Here is a 17634-nt window from a genome sequence, read left to right as displayed (position 1 = left end):
CTTCAAGTGACGTGATGGACGCAGCTTCTCACCTTGCTAGCACCCGGACATGGCTGTCAGGATGACGTCATCGCAATATCATTACAAAGCATGCCATTGTTTTGTTTTATGACGACCGGCTTTTTTTCACTGGATTATCACTAATATCGATTTGTTTCCTTTCGTCTGTTTTTCTTTTTTCTCTTTATGTATGTCCTTACCCCTTTACCAGTGCATGCAGGGTAGCAAACGGAATGTTTGTCTTCCGGTTAACCTCTTCGTCTTTCGCATCTCACTTATCTCTCTCTCTCTCTCTCTAGCTCAATCGGTAGAGCATCGCACGCGAAATGCGAAGGTTGTGGGTTCGGTTCCCACCTGCGGCAAGTTGTTTTTTCATCCACTCTAATTTCCAATAAATTATCGTTCCCTTATTTCATTTATTAAGCACAAGTAATTTCCCCTGTGTTGTCCTCGGTGTCAGTGTTTGTTGGCTTCTTATGATATGACTAATAAAAATCGGGCCCCTCGGTTAACCCCCTTTCTTCTCGTCTTGTGGTTTGACTGTCTCGTGGTGTGACAACTGTATAGGTCGGCGCTCTCATGGACGTTCACGACTTTCCCTACATTTTCTTTCCGTTAGTTTGCTTTTTCTCTCCGCCTGTTTCTTTTTTTTCATTTCCCTTTAGCCTTTCCCCAGTGCAGTGTATCAAACCAGAATCTCATCCGGTTAACCTCCCTGACTTTCCCATCCCGTTTATCTCTCTATTCGCGCCCTATATTAATGCACCTAATTAATGCAACAGGAGCGCCTGTGTTGTCGTAGTGAGTTACTACAACTGATGTCAAGAAGACCTTAACAATATATTGCCACGTACTGCAGCGTACTGCTGACGCCCACCGACTCCTTGGTCTTCACTGGTGACTTCAACGGGCATCGCCAGCTATATGGGGAAGCACCAAGATTAGCCTCAGACAGCAGAATGACGGCAGCCTAACGTATCGGCGGAGCACTTGCTTGGGCTTGAATGATTTCCAGGCGCTTTGCTGCGTGCACTCACAGTGTTCCCTCTATCCCGCTTTCCTTTCTGTTCCCCCTTTCCCTTACCCCAGTGTAGGGTAGCAAACCGGACGCTCGACTGGTTGACTTCCCTGCCTTTCTTCTCTTTGCTATCTCTCTCTCTCCCTCTCTCTCTCTCTCTCTCTACAACCGGACTACAGAGAAATTGAAATTTTACCGCAATCTTTATGCTATTCATAGTCATTTAGTTAAGAAAAGAAAAGCGTGAATTTGCACTAGACACTTGTCATCAGGAGAGAATAACCACGTTTAACAACAGTCTAAATGAACTACGGCATGACCGTATTAGTTACGGACATGACGGCATAAATTTTGGGCAGTACGGAGAGAATGTCGTTTGGATGGTGTAAAGCAGCGGTTCTCGTGACAGAACTGTATCGAACATAACGGCTGTATATCGTCGCTACAGCCGTCTTAACCACGACGCGAACTTCCTTCTTAATTCGCTCACGTTGCTACCAGAAGTCATGTATTCTGAGGCGAAAATCTTTCGTCATACAGGAAATTATGTGGGGAGAAAATTGTTTCTTAGTACTACAAAGCCATTTGAGGCCTCATTTAGAGTATAGAAAGGCGAGTGTCACATTTCGAGACGGGCAAGAAAGGATTGCGACAGGTTACGAAACAAAAGATGAGCAATTTCTGAGGGAAACTATGTAGCCAAGGAGACCTGGCGGAAACAACGCTAATTATTTCATTTCTCTTTCCGCATTTTCCGCCGTCCCCAACGACGAAAGACGCGTTATAATGTACACAGGCCTATAGAAGAGTTAGTGTGTAATCCTATACATTGCAAGTCTTTTTCATTGATTTATTTTGGCTTGCAGCAATTAATTTTTTTTTCGGGAAGCAGACAGCGCAATTCGCTCTATCCAGGTGGATTACCTGGTGAGGCGAACATTAGTTACACGATAAATCGCATTGTACGGTGATTAATCAAAAATATTCACTAATAATTTGTTTGCGTATTCACTTTAGGATACATGTTCTAATTGCGAAACTAAATCCCAGCAGTCTTAACAAGTCATGTCTGCTTGTAGCAGCGATCCTAAGACTAGCGCCGCTTGCGACATATCCGCCCTCGAAATCCGCCAGGAAACGCAATGGCGTTACGTCTAAGATCAATCCAAACTGCCTGAAGCACGCTTTTGGGAAATTGTTAGCTGGAACGACAATGTATTTCGTGGCACAGTTTAGAAATTTTAATGTCACTGACGTGCCGGTACGTTTCTGCAAACGCGCCAATACGAAACTATAGGTAGGAAATAGGAAACGAAGAACGAATGTGATCATTAGGACCATATATACCAAAGGTGCTTTTCCATCATCATCCGTGTTATTCATTTCGTTTCTGCATAACAAAACCAAACCGTTGTGTTCGTTTTATAATATCCCAGAAAAAGAAACCGACGCTGGGGTTGTGTCACTTCTGAAAAGAGCTCGACGTTGATAAAGTTAAAACCTGGCATGTCGGGAATGGTGCTAGTCTGGTGATTTGTGCTGAGAGAACATAGCTCCTTTGCTGCTGGGCTAGAATTTCGCAGTGTCAAGTGTGCCCTTAAGTGATGAATTAACAAAATTTTAATTAGTGATTCTCTTTTATTAAGTACATCTTACATGGCTCGCTTATTTATTTATTTAGAAGATACTGCAGGACTTGTAGTGGCCCTTGCAGGAGGGGCAGAAGTACAGGAAAAAACAACAACAAGGAAATGCAAGAGTACGTGAGTAGCAAAACAAAAATAACAAGAATTAATTACATTGGAATGATTGCAGGGAAATAAAGAAATAACAATTTCAGAAACACTGCAACAAAGCAAGATAAAAAAGAAGCAAACAACAGTTTTCAACTGTCGCATGTTCAGCTGTCAACACATTCAATGCTTTCAGTGTTAATAAGAAGCGATATATGGGCAAGTTATTCCATTCGGTTATTGTGCGAGGAAACAAGGAATATTTAAAGATGTTGATCCTGGCAAAATACGCAGTTAATGAATTGGCTTGCCGTTGCCTTGTTAATCGCCCTGTTAGTGGTTGTATGTATTGCTGCGGATTAAGAGATAGCTGATTATTCCGAAGCAGATAGAGGAACTTATTCCTTTGATTTTTCCTTCGCAATTTTAGTGTTTGCATATTATTAATTTTCATTAAGTTTTAGGGAGAATCCGGTGGACGCTATTTAGAAAATATAACGCGTATACAGCTTTTAGCTGAATTTTTTCTAATGCATCGATGTTGCGTTTCGTGTACGGGTCCCAAACAATTGCCGCATATAGTGTAGGGCTTATAATACAGTTGTAAGCCAACAGATCGGTTTCCGGAGCTTGGTTTCTACCATAAGCGCACCTGAAAACACACGACAGCGCTATAGGTCACATCCAATTTCTATTTAAATGTGTTCTCAGAACAAAAACAAAAATGAAAGAAGGAAGGGAGGAAAGAAAGAATACAGAGACACATACGAGTAAATTGTTATTACAAAAAGATAACTTACTTAAAATTTTGCTCTGCAAGGAAATATATATATATATATATATATATATATAAGACTATTCAATAACAATTCACCGCGGATATATAGATTGCAAATAGGACACTTTCTCAGTATTCCATATCAGTAATAGAGAGGCCTCTGTAAGATAAACCATAAGTGAGCCGGAAACAGCGCTTAGAAACACAACTGATTTGCCGTATGCATTATACGCAGCGACGTATCTCTTCAGCTCCTCAGTCAAAGTATGCAGCCAAGGAACGCCGGTCTAAGCGGAACAAGGACTGATAGTTGAACAAAGTTACGTATACGTATATAAGGGTACGGAACGAAACACTCACAAAAAGTTTGATAGAACACAGACGGCAGCCACGACTCACAAATAAGAAGTGTATTTCAGGTGAAGGAATACATGTGTATATGCTCGGTAGTTATTGCACGCCATGAAAATACTACAGAATGTGCCAGAAGTACTTCCTTCTTGAAGATTTATTTATTTATTTATTTATTTATTTATTTATTTATTTATTTATTTATTTATTTATTTATTTACGTTACCCTCGAGGCCCAAAGTGGGTGTTACAGAATAAGTGGTGCACAATCATACCTACAGGTAGCAAATAAAAACGTGATCAGTAGATTGTAGCACTTACATCAATAGTAAGATTAATAAAAGAAGCGATACATTCACGGCATGAGAGCACAGGTTCAAAACACGGTAGTGTTATGCCGCTAAAATGAGCGGTTAGGCTCTATCTAGACAAATTACGCAGATAAGGAATCGAAAACAGTCGATTCGGAAAGGCAGTTACGCTCGTTCAACGCTCGTTCAACGTAATGCGGGAAATCGGTCTGATGACGACGATCTGATTGCCACTTAAGACGTACGCGAGGGGGGCAAGTCGTGAAGCAAATTGTCATAAAAAGAATTCTGACGCATGCCTAAGCCTTAATTGTATTTGATGCATACGGATGGTTGTGTCCCTTCATGGTGCTCTAAGTTCACAAATATCATTTGATACAGAGACGTGGCGACGTAAATGCTTGCCTTTTATTACGTTCTTTTTTCTTCTTCACATCGTGTTATGACATCCCTTACAGTGTCCCAGGTATCGAGTCGACTAAAGGTATTGCTAGAGGCAACTCGGGCGCCAGCGTCTGCGGGAGCTGCAAGTTGGTTCGGCCAGTAAGTGAATGAGTGGTGGTACATGAATTTGTCTAAACTTCGTTCTTATGGCTTCAAATGGAATTGAGACATTGCAAAGTGGTCCCTTTCCACGAAATATTGCTTTACGAATGCAACAGTTGACAATGATCATGCCTTTGTGCCGAGATTTACTGCTTTGTTGAGTTGACAAAGCTATGATTCCTCGGAAACTTTGAAATATAGCGCGTAATAAATAGCGCGACAAGAACGTCCGAAGCCACAAGTACCAAGGCAAGACGAACCTATATACTGCCCGTGGTTCCAGCGGCAGCCGAACGATGGCAGCGCCAGAGTGTTGCTTTGTCGGAAACTCTGCGGGGTACCCTCACCACAATCTTGCCATCTGGCCGGCAGGGGGCGTCGGCACCCCCCTGCGAAGCCCAGACAAAACCCTTCTCGCGGGGTGTACATCCAGCTCTTCTAGAAACCCACCCATCCGAGGCGAGCCAATGGAGCGCCGCCACGAGACAAGGCTCTCGGCCAAGGGGAAGACGTGTTCCTTGAGAGAAGGCGGTCCCACGTCGTACGGGCCAGCCATGAACGACTCGACAGGCAACCCCCCTCGCGCGCTTCCTCAACGGGGGCACCGCCGCAATGGTGCCCTCCCCCCCCGACCTCCTCCTCGCCCACGCGCCTCTACACCACCCTCACCCAGTCAACCATTGCAGCCGCTCTCGGGAGGCCGTGACCTGGCGCAGACAGTCGCCACACGTTCAGCCGACTCCTGCTTCCGAAGCGATGCGCCGCCGCGAGCCCACAACCGAACTCCTGCCGCACAAACAATGTGAAGACCTGGGACAGTCACTGCACGATCAAATTCGGAGAAATCTGGCGATAAACACCGCAGAGAAAGAGGGGGCAAAAAAAAAAAAAAGAAGGCAGATATGGTTATCCATTAAGCATGTGGACGGCTATAGGCCCTATGTGCCTCCCCTCCAGACAACAGAACGAAGCTGGAGCTCTTTGTAACGTATGAGGAGCCTTGAGAGTAAATAAACAAGACAACTAAATATTTATTTAATTAACTTACGCGTATAAGACCTTTGGAATGGCCTGAGGCGGGAAGGCTCCCGGCACGTGCTCTATAGAAGCCACAGATATACCTGAATGACAAAGGAAGATGGAAAAGCCTATATTGTTCTGCAATAAAGGTCCTTGTTCACCATTTGTTTGTTCGTTTGTTTGTTTCATTATTTATACGTACTGCAATGCTTCGACCAGTCTATTGTGGTAGGGGCTTGAAGGCATGTTTTACCTAATATACCCTGTAGAAGCTGGGACAGCGATGGCAACTCATTTTGAAGATAGGAGTAAGTACTGGCCCCGTATTTGACTCCATTTTCAGAGCTCTTGTGCCACCGGTGGAGTACGTCCACTGCGGTTGTACACGGACAGTGTAAGCGTACTCCATCGACGACAATGGGAACTAGGACGGAATTAAACTGGTGACAATTCCAGTTACACTTGCGTAGAGGAGACAACGGCACTGTGGAGTTTTTTTTTCTCTTTTTTTTAAATGCTGGAACTACTAAGCAGGAGAGAAACTGCAGGCCTATATGGTCGTCTTTGCGGGAGCAGAGACTATAGTTCTATTTGCTGAGTATTAGAATGCCAATGCTGCAAGAGATTGCTTGCGCTTCCGTGACTTCTTATTTAGCGGGACACTGTGTAGTTACTGCCATGTTATGGTGGCATATTTTAATGCAAAGTGCGCTGATGGCATGTTTGCATTAAGCTCTTCGAGGAAGAAGTGGCTCTGATAATCGCGTGGTTCTTCAAACTTAAAGAAATATTCGCACAATGTCGCTAGGGCAGCATACTTATTTCGTTTCTCATTTTTCAATGTAAATGCAAATCAGGAACTGCCTTACATGCAATCTGTGGAGTTTGTCATCTGAATCATGCAACGAAAAAAAAGCGCAATGAGTTTTAAAACACAAGCTGTGAATTGGCAGAGGAGTTTCACACTTGCTGTTGCTTTTTCTTTTCTTCTTTGTTTTGCAGGGAAGCAGTCGCGCGCCTGATTCCTGAGACACTTCTCATCGCAGCAGAACGTTTGCATAACAGGTTCCTGCAGAGGTTTGAAATGTGCGTAGTTAAGTGTGCACATTTGCCGTTTGTTGATACGCAAATAAATTAACTGCTTGACTGTCTTATACTTGTTTGCACCCGTGGGGGCGGCTGCTGGCTCTGTTTCTTATACCACTGTTACACCGGCAGTTCCAATTCACAAGGAACCCTCCTCCTTCATTGCAATATTCAAATGCGATTAATTGAAGCGCGAGATGTGAGTATATCATAATTATAGTCAAGAACACTTGAACGTGACGTATACAGCAACGCTCAGCCCGCATTCGCTTCGATTTGAATTTTCTGTGGTGTACTGAAACGTGTTACGGACAGAATGCAAGACACATTAGTTGCGTTGCTGGTTAAATGTCAACCACGCATGCAAACACATAAAATTTATTTGAGAAACGTAAATAGTCGAAAGTACGTTTTTCACAGTTCACAATTATGCGACGCCTTAGACCTGCATAAAAACTATTACAAGTCTATAGAACTACATGTTTTTGTCTTTTTCTCTCTTTGATTCTTACATGATCATTGAGACACACCCCACATGATAAGCGGAAGTTAGCAAATTCTTATCACATACACCTGTCATACGTTGTGCACATGTGATACACGTGGCATAGTGTACATGTGCACATGTGCAACTCGCATATGTTGTGCGCTGTGCACCAGAGACTTGTTTTTATGCACTGCACCTTTGAATGATTCCAAGTGCACGTGCATCAGGATTGCGTATGCATTAACGCCATACACGCAAGCATACTTGTAGGCTTATTTATTCACTGTTTCGGTATTCGTTGCGCAGGTGTCTCAGTGCTTTCCCTACATTTTCGATTGATACTTACTTTGTATACCGCATTGTGTTCTTTAAATTGCTTGTTTTCTTTAATTAGACCTAAAGCCACGAAGGGAAGGGACCTGAGCGAGAAAACAAAACACGACACCCGAGCGCATGCCATGTTTTGTTGTTTCGCTTTAGTCCTGTATATAAAAACCATAAAGACAAGTTGCCGTTATACTAGAAGCGTACGGTGAGGGGCTAGTTGGTATGACATTATGAGAACAAAGAAAAACTGCGCAAAAAAGGACAGGACAGAGAAAGAGCCACACGACACAGGCGCAGACTAACAACTGGTTTAATGCTCCAACGCCACCTTCCTACAAACAACAGTCTTTGCGGTTGGCGCGCATGCGTTCTGTTGTTTGTAGGAAGGTGGCGTTGGAGCATTAAACCATTTGTTAGTCTGCGCCTGTGTCGTGCGGCTCTTTCTCTGTCCTGTCCTTTTTTGCGCAGTTTTTCTTTGTTCTCATAATGCCGTTATACATCTTGAATTTCACTTCTCTATTATCTTAAAGGGGAGGCCGGGTATATATAGTCCGGTCTACAGAGGAGCAACGCGCCTACGAAGAGCGACGTCCCGCAAGCGCTTGGCCTTTTCTATATGATCTTCATCGGTGGTGTTTACCGCCCGCCAGCGACGATTGCACTCTCGTCTCTGTTCCTGCCGTCGCTCTTCGTACGCGCGTTGCTCCTCGAGAGTCCAGATTACACGCGAATATGATGGAATTATTATAATAATAACAGAAGGGATACGAGAATATCTGTGCGTACTTATCGTCACGATGACCACCGATCAGGGCAATAAATATGTTCGTGCATTTATTCACAATTCTGTGTCACCTCTGTGTCGTGTGCTAAGCAGCTTCACTGGTTATCCACCTTCACAGAGTAGAATGGTTCATGATGTTTTTTTCTGCGTGAGCGCCATCTTGGTCATGCACCGTGGCCTCTTAGGTTGTGTCAGTCATCAGCAATATACAAACGCTTTCCGTTTACAGTCGCATTCGGGCACGGAAAGACATGGCGCTTATACAGCAGATGGCGTCATGGCCGTGTCAAAGTCAAATCTGTGTCAAAGTGCACGTGCCCATACAATGAAGGAATGAGTTATTGAGCTGGAATTCTAATCAGTATAATTTACGCTGTCTCTCTCTATACATATACTACAACACGACTGCCTAGATGTCACAGAAGAACCGAATGGGTCACTTTTTCTACGCCATGTATACACTAACTACAGAATTTCATTGCTATACAAATCAATATCAACTCGGGCCAAACAGATTCGCTCCACGGAACGTTTTTTTCACCCGCTCTGCCGCACCGCACAAGCAGTTATCATCGCCATAGAGCGCGGCCGCGTTGAATGGCGGGCGCGCTGGGAGCTGTTAATTAATTACCACCCGTCACAGTGGGCGTGGCCGCATTGTTCCGAGCACGCCCACGCCGGCTTTTCAGCGAGCACCGCGACGCGTCGGAACAATGGCCGAACGTCGCCCCGCTTGGAAGAAGACCCACACTGCAGGCACGCGCACACACACAGACACGTGACGTCTTCATCAGCAGCCGCCACGCCGCCCAGCGGAAGCGCATCGACTGCCACGGCAGAGCAACGCGTTGATTGACATCCGCTCACACTCGTGTGTGTGTGTGTGTGGCTCGGCGCGGACGTGGTGTGGGCGTGTGACGAAGGCACGGCAGCAACCGTTGTGGTGAGCTGCCGTTGAATAACGCGGCTTACTCAGGGTGCGTGGATATGGAACGCCACAGGGATACGCGCCGTTTGAATGCACTGACTCTGGCCCTAGGGACGCGAAAAGGTGCGACGGTGCTCGACGGCAATGCACGTACATGCCAGTAAAGTGCAGCGCTTGGGAAGGCCGAGGAGCGCGTATATCAGACTCAACGTCGGTCATCAATGCCACGAAGCGTAGTTGGGACAGTCTCATCAATGGATGGCAATGAAACCGTTGTTTGCCGCATGGGCAGACGTATATCTTCTCGTGCAGCTCGATACCAGGGGTCTTCAGACAACCATATTCTTTTTCTTGCAGAAAAAAGTGATTGTACATCGAGCGGTGTGGTTAAGCAGACTTCTGCTTCACCCTTGAGTTCTATGGGCCGAAGCTGCAGTGTGTACCTTCTGTCATACTGCACAGAATTATGGAAAGGTGCCATTTAGCAGTGGACGTGCGGTCCTCGCCGCTTAGCCCTCTCGTAAGAACGGCACAGGTAGATATGCTGTGCTCCGCTTCGTGCACCTCCGTGGGTGTACTACGGTGGCACCGTGTCTCATTACGTAGGCGTGTGCTCCTGCCAATCAAGGCGCCCGCTTTGAAAGAAGATTAGCCCATACGACGGTGGCCGAATGCGCATCGTGTGCGGACGTATGAAAGTATAGAGGAGGTATAATATACGAGACGTTGCAAATAGGCTAATCGCCCCTTCTCAATCCCTATTGACGAAAGCTCGGTTCGTCGACCGTCGACCGCGTAACTTACTTCCGAGTCAGTTTTCTACTGCGATTAGCGTGCCCTTTTGTATGGCCTGTTCCTGAGATCGGCAGTATGCAGTACGTTCTGCGAGTAGGTAATATAGTTGAACATGGATAGACACGGCAGTGTATGCATCGAAAGGAGGCGAAGAGAATGACGCAGGGTGGAGTTCTGTCTAAACTCTCGGGGTATATTCGCAAGACAGTGAAGGTAAAGCACCTTTAAAAATGCCCGCACAAATTGCCTTTAGCAAGGCACACTCCCTGGTGAAAGGAAAATTGCAAACATACAAATCGCTTTCGACTGAATTAAGTACCTTGGGTATAGACTAGAAATTTGCCCGAATCGATACTATTTAATCTCAACGACGCAACTATAGCCGCGCTTGTGGAGATTAGTGAGACAAATTGCCTCTTGTTATTTATTAAGCTTAAGTTATTCATTATTAAGCTTAAAAGTTAAAGAAAAATAATACCGAATAAAGCAACTTTTGTCAAATTTACCGACTTTGCCGTAAATATGCGGAAAATCTGCTGAAGCCATTGGATAATCAACAGTTTTTATGCACTTCAGTACATCAAAGTAATGTTGGACGATAAGGCGCTTTGTTTCTTGAGATGGTCAACTGAAAGCACATGCTACTCATTGCAGAAATCACGCATTATTTTCAAGTGTAGCTCATCAGAAATTCATCTCAAGGCATCAGAGATAATGAAAATGCCACAGAACTTATAGAACGACTTTTGTACAGGTACTGGAACATTTCCGAATCAGCAGCTTCACTACTGCATACCATGGCCGATGTGAACGCGTCGACTCCACTTTCTCATTTCTTATATTATATTTTTCTAAATTTTGCTGAATTAAAGCACATCGTGGTTCCCCCCTCTCGAAGTTCTAACTTCACTGTCATTTGTACGCATAGTTATTGAGAAGCGTAGATGAATATAGGACGAAACCGTTTTAATGATGAAAGAGTGATACACATTGGTAAAGAAATCCCAACAAGGAAATTAATACTATTATAAGCGCAATTTGTCGCGGGTCCTTGAGCCAAGGCCAGTGTTGCTGCAGGAAATACTCCTGACGTCATGGAGAATCATTATGTCATGTAGTGACTTCGTCTAAAGTGTACTGCGAAGCATCCGCTTTTATTTCGCTTCTCTTTTATTCTGGGTACGACGACTACGATGACGAAAGTACCCGTCTTTAGTGGAAGAAGACGATGAGTAGGAAGGCTTCATTGATGCCTAGTGATTCACGGTGTTTAACGCCCCAGAGGAGCACTTGATGTCGTAGCGGAGGGCTCCGAATCTTTTTTCCATTTATTTATTTATTTATTTATTTATTTATTTATTTATTTATTTATTTATTTATTACCAACCGGGTTTGTTCAACATGCATCTAAATCTAATTACACCAACGCCATTGCTCTTTAACCACCATTGGAATGCGACCGCAGTGGTTGGAAATTGAATCCGCCACCTCGATGTCGCGGCTTCGATTTCCCTCGGCATATGGTCCCGTTACCAAACACCTTGTGAACACGCGTGTGAACGAAGGAATCATTTTACTCGGGCTTCATAGAGTAAACCGAATGCGATGATGTTAGCTGCAAGGTTCACATCTATACGAAATGTTGAGAGCAGACTTTTGGTTAAAGTCATCAGATATTTTTTTTTAAATCTTTTTGAATAATGATAAAAAAATAAAGCCAGCAAACAAACAAACTAAAACAGTAAGCTTACAGCTCCGTGACCTGGCATTAAAAATATATATTTTAGGAAGAAAGGCTAATTTAAAAGAAGTAAAGCCATAGCCAACAGGTTCCCTGTAGAGATTTTATGTAGTTCTTCGAAAAAACGTGTACATTTTTCTTGGACTACGTAATAAGACATCGAAGTTTCGTATGCGGATAGCTGATTCAAATGTGTGATCCATGCAATGTTTGTGATGAAGTCTTCAGCGTCAGGCCTCGAAACTGCACGCGTCAAAGTTCACCGAGATCGCATTGAACGGAAACATTTTGATATTCCATCTTTGTTACATGTTGTTTTGGTGACAAGCTTCGCAAACGAATGCTGTACTTTCACGTGCTATATGTAAATAGGCGGGTCGATCCGATCAGAGAATCGATAGCAGCAAAACTAAGAAAATATAGGGCACGCGGGAATAAATAAAAAATATTTATTTATTTATTTATTTATTTATTTATTTATTTATTTATTTATTTATTTATTTATTTTAACTACTTACTTTACTCACTCACTTGCAATGCTTATATACTTACTTACCTACTTGTTCACATTCAAAATATACGTGACTTGAGTCCCACGCTCTGTCCCAAAATTTGACTGGCAAATGATTTGACTGACAGAAATTACACGAGAAAAAATGGAAAATAAAACACGTGCACAAATAACGACGTGCATTTATTGTCAACGTAGGATAAGACGAATTTAAGCGTAATAAAAGACAATAGAGAGGAAACAAAGAAAAACGCCGGACACTGCTCTGGCTTCAACTCACTCACTCACTCACTCACTCACTCACTTCATTGTAATTTGTGTTCATGAATTCTCGTCAACGTGCTTGAGTTAGTGACAAACGTAGTGGATGCGTGCGCTGGAATCGCACAAACTTCTTCCGCTCTACGAGGCGTTGTTCTCGGCGTATTTTTCGTGCTGTGCAGATCGTTCGGGGTGACAACTTTTTCACGAGTAAAATCTACGTTACATGAACAGTGATTATGTATTTAGCGAGGTTGCGGCGACCCTCACGATAAACGAAATTTGATCATCCGAGTCGATTGTGCAACGCCCCTCATATTTTACGACGCCTCACGTAATTCGCGGCTGTCGTTCTGCTGCGACTTACGTGTTCTTTTTCAATAACACGTTTTTCATTTTTTTTTCTTTTCTATTATCTGTTCGCACTCGCTTCCGATTTATACAAAACGCTTCTTCCAACTATTACTGTTTTTTTTCTTCCTTGGCGCAGTTGCCCTCGAACAAGCTCAACTTGCGCAAGCAATGCCTCCCGCGCGACCTCTAGCGGGGGGCCCGTCTAACTGCAGGCGTGAGGCGGTATATGCACGTAGAAGCAACGCATTACGGGTCGCCAAATTGTAGACCCCGAAAATGTCGAAATCACGGCCGTTTCAGCGTGGCCCACAGCGGCCATATAATATACTACAAGAGGAGGACGCGAAGGAAGCGATGGCGCATTGGTGGGGGGAGGGGGGGGGGAAGGGTGTAGGCGTTCACGGGACTGGAACCGCATTACGCGGTTCTTTGTTGCACGCGAAGCGTCGAACAAATCTCGTCCTTTCAACCTCCTTCCACGCCGCCAGTAACGATGCGACACAACTACCCGAACCTGCCTCCTCGTTTTGACCGATTTCTCTGCGCAGATTTCTCGGCATTTCTTGATATTTTTTTCTCTCTCTCGTGGCGCTACCGCTGCGTAATAAAGGGGATGGGAATGCGTAGCGGTGGCTTACAGCGCTGACAGACAAACTGCGTCATCTTTTCTTTATATTTTTTCGGGAGTAAATCGCCGGCGAAGTACCGCCACGGGGTAAGGCCAGAAAGGACCTAATCTTCTCTTAAGTACACTATAGAGACGCCAAATGACGACGCTTATGATCCTCTATTCTGTACACGCTCGGTGCGGGAAGAAGCGAAGAAGTCACGGCAAATGACGTTATACGCTTACGGCGGAGACGCGAATACGGGAGCGAGTCGTAGACAAGGCAGTTTAGCGCGTTCGATGAGAACGCACGTTTGTGAGTTTGTACGCATGGTTGAACAAACGATCCCTACGCACACACACAAAAAAAAAGTAGGGGCGATTTTGACGTTAGGTGTGTTGTTGCGGCGCTCCTTGTGCTACTCGACCGCGGTATTCACTTCCCACAGATCGTGGGCAGACGAGAAATAACGAGGTCAGGTTTTCTGCCTAGTCTAGTGATTCGGGCTTTCGCTTTTGTTTTTCCTCTTCCTTCTAATTTCAATCCTGAGGAAATTTAATTGTAGCTGTAAGAACAATCATTAGTCGAAGCTTCATGAAGTTCCTCGTTATACACCTGGTTTGTTTGTTAGTTTTTCAGTCCGTTTGTCTGTTTCTTTCTTTGTTTGTTTGTTTGTTTCTTTCTTTCTTTCTTTCTTTCTTTCTTTCTTTCTTTTTTTCTTTTTTTCCTTTCTTTCTTTCTTTTCATCTATTTAACGAGCCGTCCTCGCAATAGCGATACGTAGGTCTGCACAACGGGGGTTATTGGCTATTTTCACTTTGTGCCTGGTGGGTTATGAGAGAGAGAGAGAAAGAGAGCAAGGACAGAAAAGGCAGGGAGGTCAACCAGACGAGCAGCCCGTTTGCTACCCTACACTGTGGGTGCGGGAAAGGGGAATAGAAAGAGGATAAAAGGGAGAGAGTAAGCACTGAGTGCGAGTGGGAGGATGCACAGGGACATTATAAACGGTCTCTTAAGCCGGTGGACTTCAAGTATAGCGTACAAGTGCACGAATCGCTTTTCTTGCCAGTGACGGGTGTGGCCACGGTCCCAGTATTTTTGACTCGGAGAACGGTCTTGAGTCCTGTCCGTTTAAAGATGTCCGCAGAGAGAGACATTGTACATCGTAGCGAGAGCCGGTATACAATAGGTGCTCCATGGTTTCTTCGCACCCACAGGAGTCGCACACCGGGCTCTCGGCCATTCCCAAACAATAGGAGTATGCGTTTGTGAACGCCACTCCCAGCCACAAGCGGCACAACAAGGTTGTTTCGCCGCGGGAAAGGCTAGATGACAGTTGTAGCCGTAGCGTGGGGTCCAGTTTACGTAATCGGCAATTGAAGGCACTTGAACTCCAGAGATCTTGTGATTTCTTGCGTGCAAGTATAGGCGAAGTTCCCTGACAGCGTCCGACCTCGTCAAAGGTGTTAGACGCGTCTGGGTACCTTCGTATGTAGACCGGGCAGCCTTGTCAGCTATATAGGCTGTCGCCGAAGATGCCACAGTGAGCAGGGATCCATTGAAATATAATGTTGTGCCTTCTTTCTTGAGCATGGTGGTGCACTTCCCTGATGTCAGATATCATCTGCTCGTAAGTTCTGTGATGTAATGCAGACTTGATGCTGTGAAGGGCTGCCTTAGAGTCACAAAATACGACCCATTTCTCTGTTGGCTCTTCGGTGACCTACGTCACAGCGGCATGGAGAGTTGCAAGTTCTGCCAACGTAGATGTAGTCATGTGTGACAATTTGAAGTTAACTGTAATCTGCTTAGCTGGAACGACGAATGCGGCAGTTGAGCTAGTATACGTGAGGTCGAGCCGTCCATATATATATATATATATATATATATATATATATATATATATATATATATATATATATATATGTGTGTGTGTGTGTGTGTGTGTGTGTGTGTGTGTGTGTGTGTGTGTGTGTGTGTGTGTGTGTGTGTGTGTGTGTGTGTGTGTGCACGTGCGTTCATGATACGTCTGCAGAAAAAGGAGCGTCAGTTGCTTCAGAGCCGGCGATGGATGATTGGTAGCTTGAGGTCTCTCGGCTGGTAGGGAGGCTAAGTGATGGTTGGGGATCCTTGACAGATATGAGTTGTGAATGTCTTCACAATGAGAGCATGGTAACTGCGTACAACATAGTTGCCATTAAAAACAGTTGGTCACATTGAAAGCATATGCGTACGTATATGTGCTCCTTCTGGAGGATCAGGACATATACAGAAAAAGGAAGGGTGCATTAAGCTCCTTATTTATTTATTTATTTAGTTATTTATTTACTTATTTATTTCTTTATGTCTTTATTTATTTATTTGTTTGCCCTCACGGCCTTTCGTTTGCTACCCTGCAATGGGGAAGGGGTGAGGGAAGACAGAAAGAGAAAACAGAAAAGCACGCGCAAAGAAAGAAGGAGAGAATAACACCGTACAAACTCGCACAGTAAAGAGAACGCAGGAGTGCCAGAGTCATTCAACTACGCGTATATATAGAGGTCACGGGAAGTGAGGAGGTTGTAGCGAGGGCATTGAGAAAGGACACGTTCAATGGATTCCTGGCTGTCGCAATCGTCATAGGTAGCACTCTATATATGCATTCTTATGTGGCAAGCAAACGTATTCTTCTAAAAGATTCATTTGCCAAGCAATAAATAATAATAAATGAAGCAGTCTGCAGAGAACTGTTCTCTCAGAGGTATACACCAGACAAGAGTCGAAGTCGAAGGGATCGGTCCGGGCGGCCCCATACGGATATGCGGGAGGCCTGACGTGTTCACACGTGGATCGTGTGCAGTCACGTGTGAGCATGCCAATCTTGGCTGCTGCATCTGGTCAAGACTCGTCAAGTTCTTCGTGGCTATAAATGAGCTTGAGAGCCAATGTTTTAATCGAGCTTAGCCACTGTATCCTCGCATTATCTACCACTTCGTCCTAATGACGAAGCTTTTCCTTTTGAACGGGGCGTTAGTTGAATGGTCGTCTGCTGCTGCAGCGACGCAGCATCCATGCGAGCGGACGACACAGTCGTTCGCTTGTAGGTGGCAGCGGCAGCGACGTGCTGGGCTGTGCGGAAGGCAGTTTTTCGAAAGGAACTGCGTCAGAAAGAGCCAGTTTATTCCCGGGGCGCCCAGGAAGCACTCATAGTTTTTCGATTTTGTGCCGCAGTTACCATCCACAGCTCTTCGCCCAAACAACGACTGCGAAAAGCCTGGACAAAGGTTTCCCGAGGTAAGTAAGGTATAATGCTTTATATTTTATGCCACCTTCAAGGGGCGTGGGTAAAGGTTCCGCGACAGTACCATTTTCAGATGTTACAGTAGATGTGATGATACGATCGCCTTTATGAAAAAGAATCAAGTATACTATTGGTAACTTCGGAACAGCGCTAAACGGACAGCGCTTAGTAAACATATGTCTTTCTCCAGTGTGAATATGCTTCATTGAAGCCAATAGAATGTTTCTTTTTTTTTTTTAATTTGGCTCACGGCCGTGGTTTCTTGGTCAGTTTATTTGTTGCAAGATAACTTTATATGGGTATTGCGTGCCGCAATTTTTGATTATATATAGTATCACTTTTATATACCAGGGTGGTCAGGTGACTCTGCAAACGCTGAACCGGGAAAACTATGAAAGCTAGAGAGAGAGAGAGACTCGGTCGCCTTGATCTGATGTTGCACGTTTGCAATAATGGAACTCGTGTTGGCGACGGTATGGTCACAGCTTACAATCTAGTCTATAAGAACAGTCGTATTCCTCTTTAATTTCAATTTAGCGAACTTTCTCGTCTCATATAAAGATGTTGCTTTCCTGAAATTTGCCACGTATTTGTTTGGAGACTTCGTTATAATCGGCTCCGTAGCGAAGTGCACTGACCTTGATCTCGGGAACAGAAAACACTGAACAGTGCTTTGTAGAACTTGTTGTTGGGCTAGTTGGACAATGTTGAACAG

General features: G+C 44.5%; 1 long non-coding RNA gene across 1 annotated transcript; it reads left to right on the top strand.

The window, feature by feature from the left end:
* The first annotated feature begins 2708 nt into the window (after positions 1 to 2708).
* LOC142564609 (uncharacterized) lies at positions 2709 to 6829 on the top strand. The gene is made up of 3 exons (XR_012824627.1): positions 2709 to 2777; positions 4650 to 4734; positions 6760 to 6829. It is a non-coding gene; the product is annotated as an uncharacterized LOC142564609 (long non-coding RNA).
* Positions 6830 to 17634: the final 10805 nt, after the last annotated feature.

Source organism: Dermacentor variabilis, chromosome 11, assembly GCF_050947875.1.
Source record: "Dermacentor variabilis isolate Ectoservices chromosome 11, ASM5094787v1, whole genome shotgun sequence".
Taxonomy (NCBI): domain Eukaryota; kingdom Metazoa; phylum Arthropoda; class Arachnida; order Ixodida; family Ixodidae; genus Dermacentor; species Dermacentor variabilis.
This window is presented reverse-complemented; position numbering and strand designations above follow the sequence as displayed.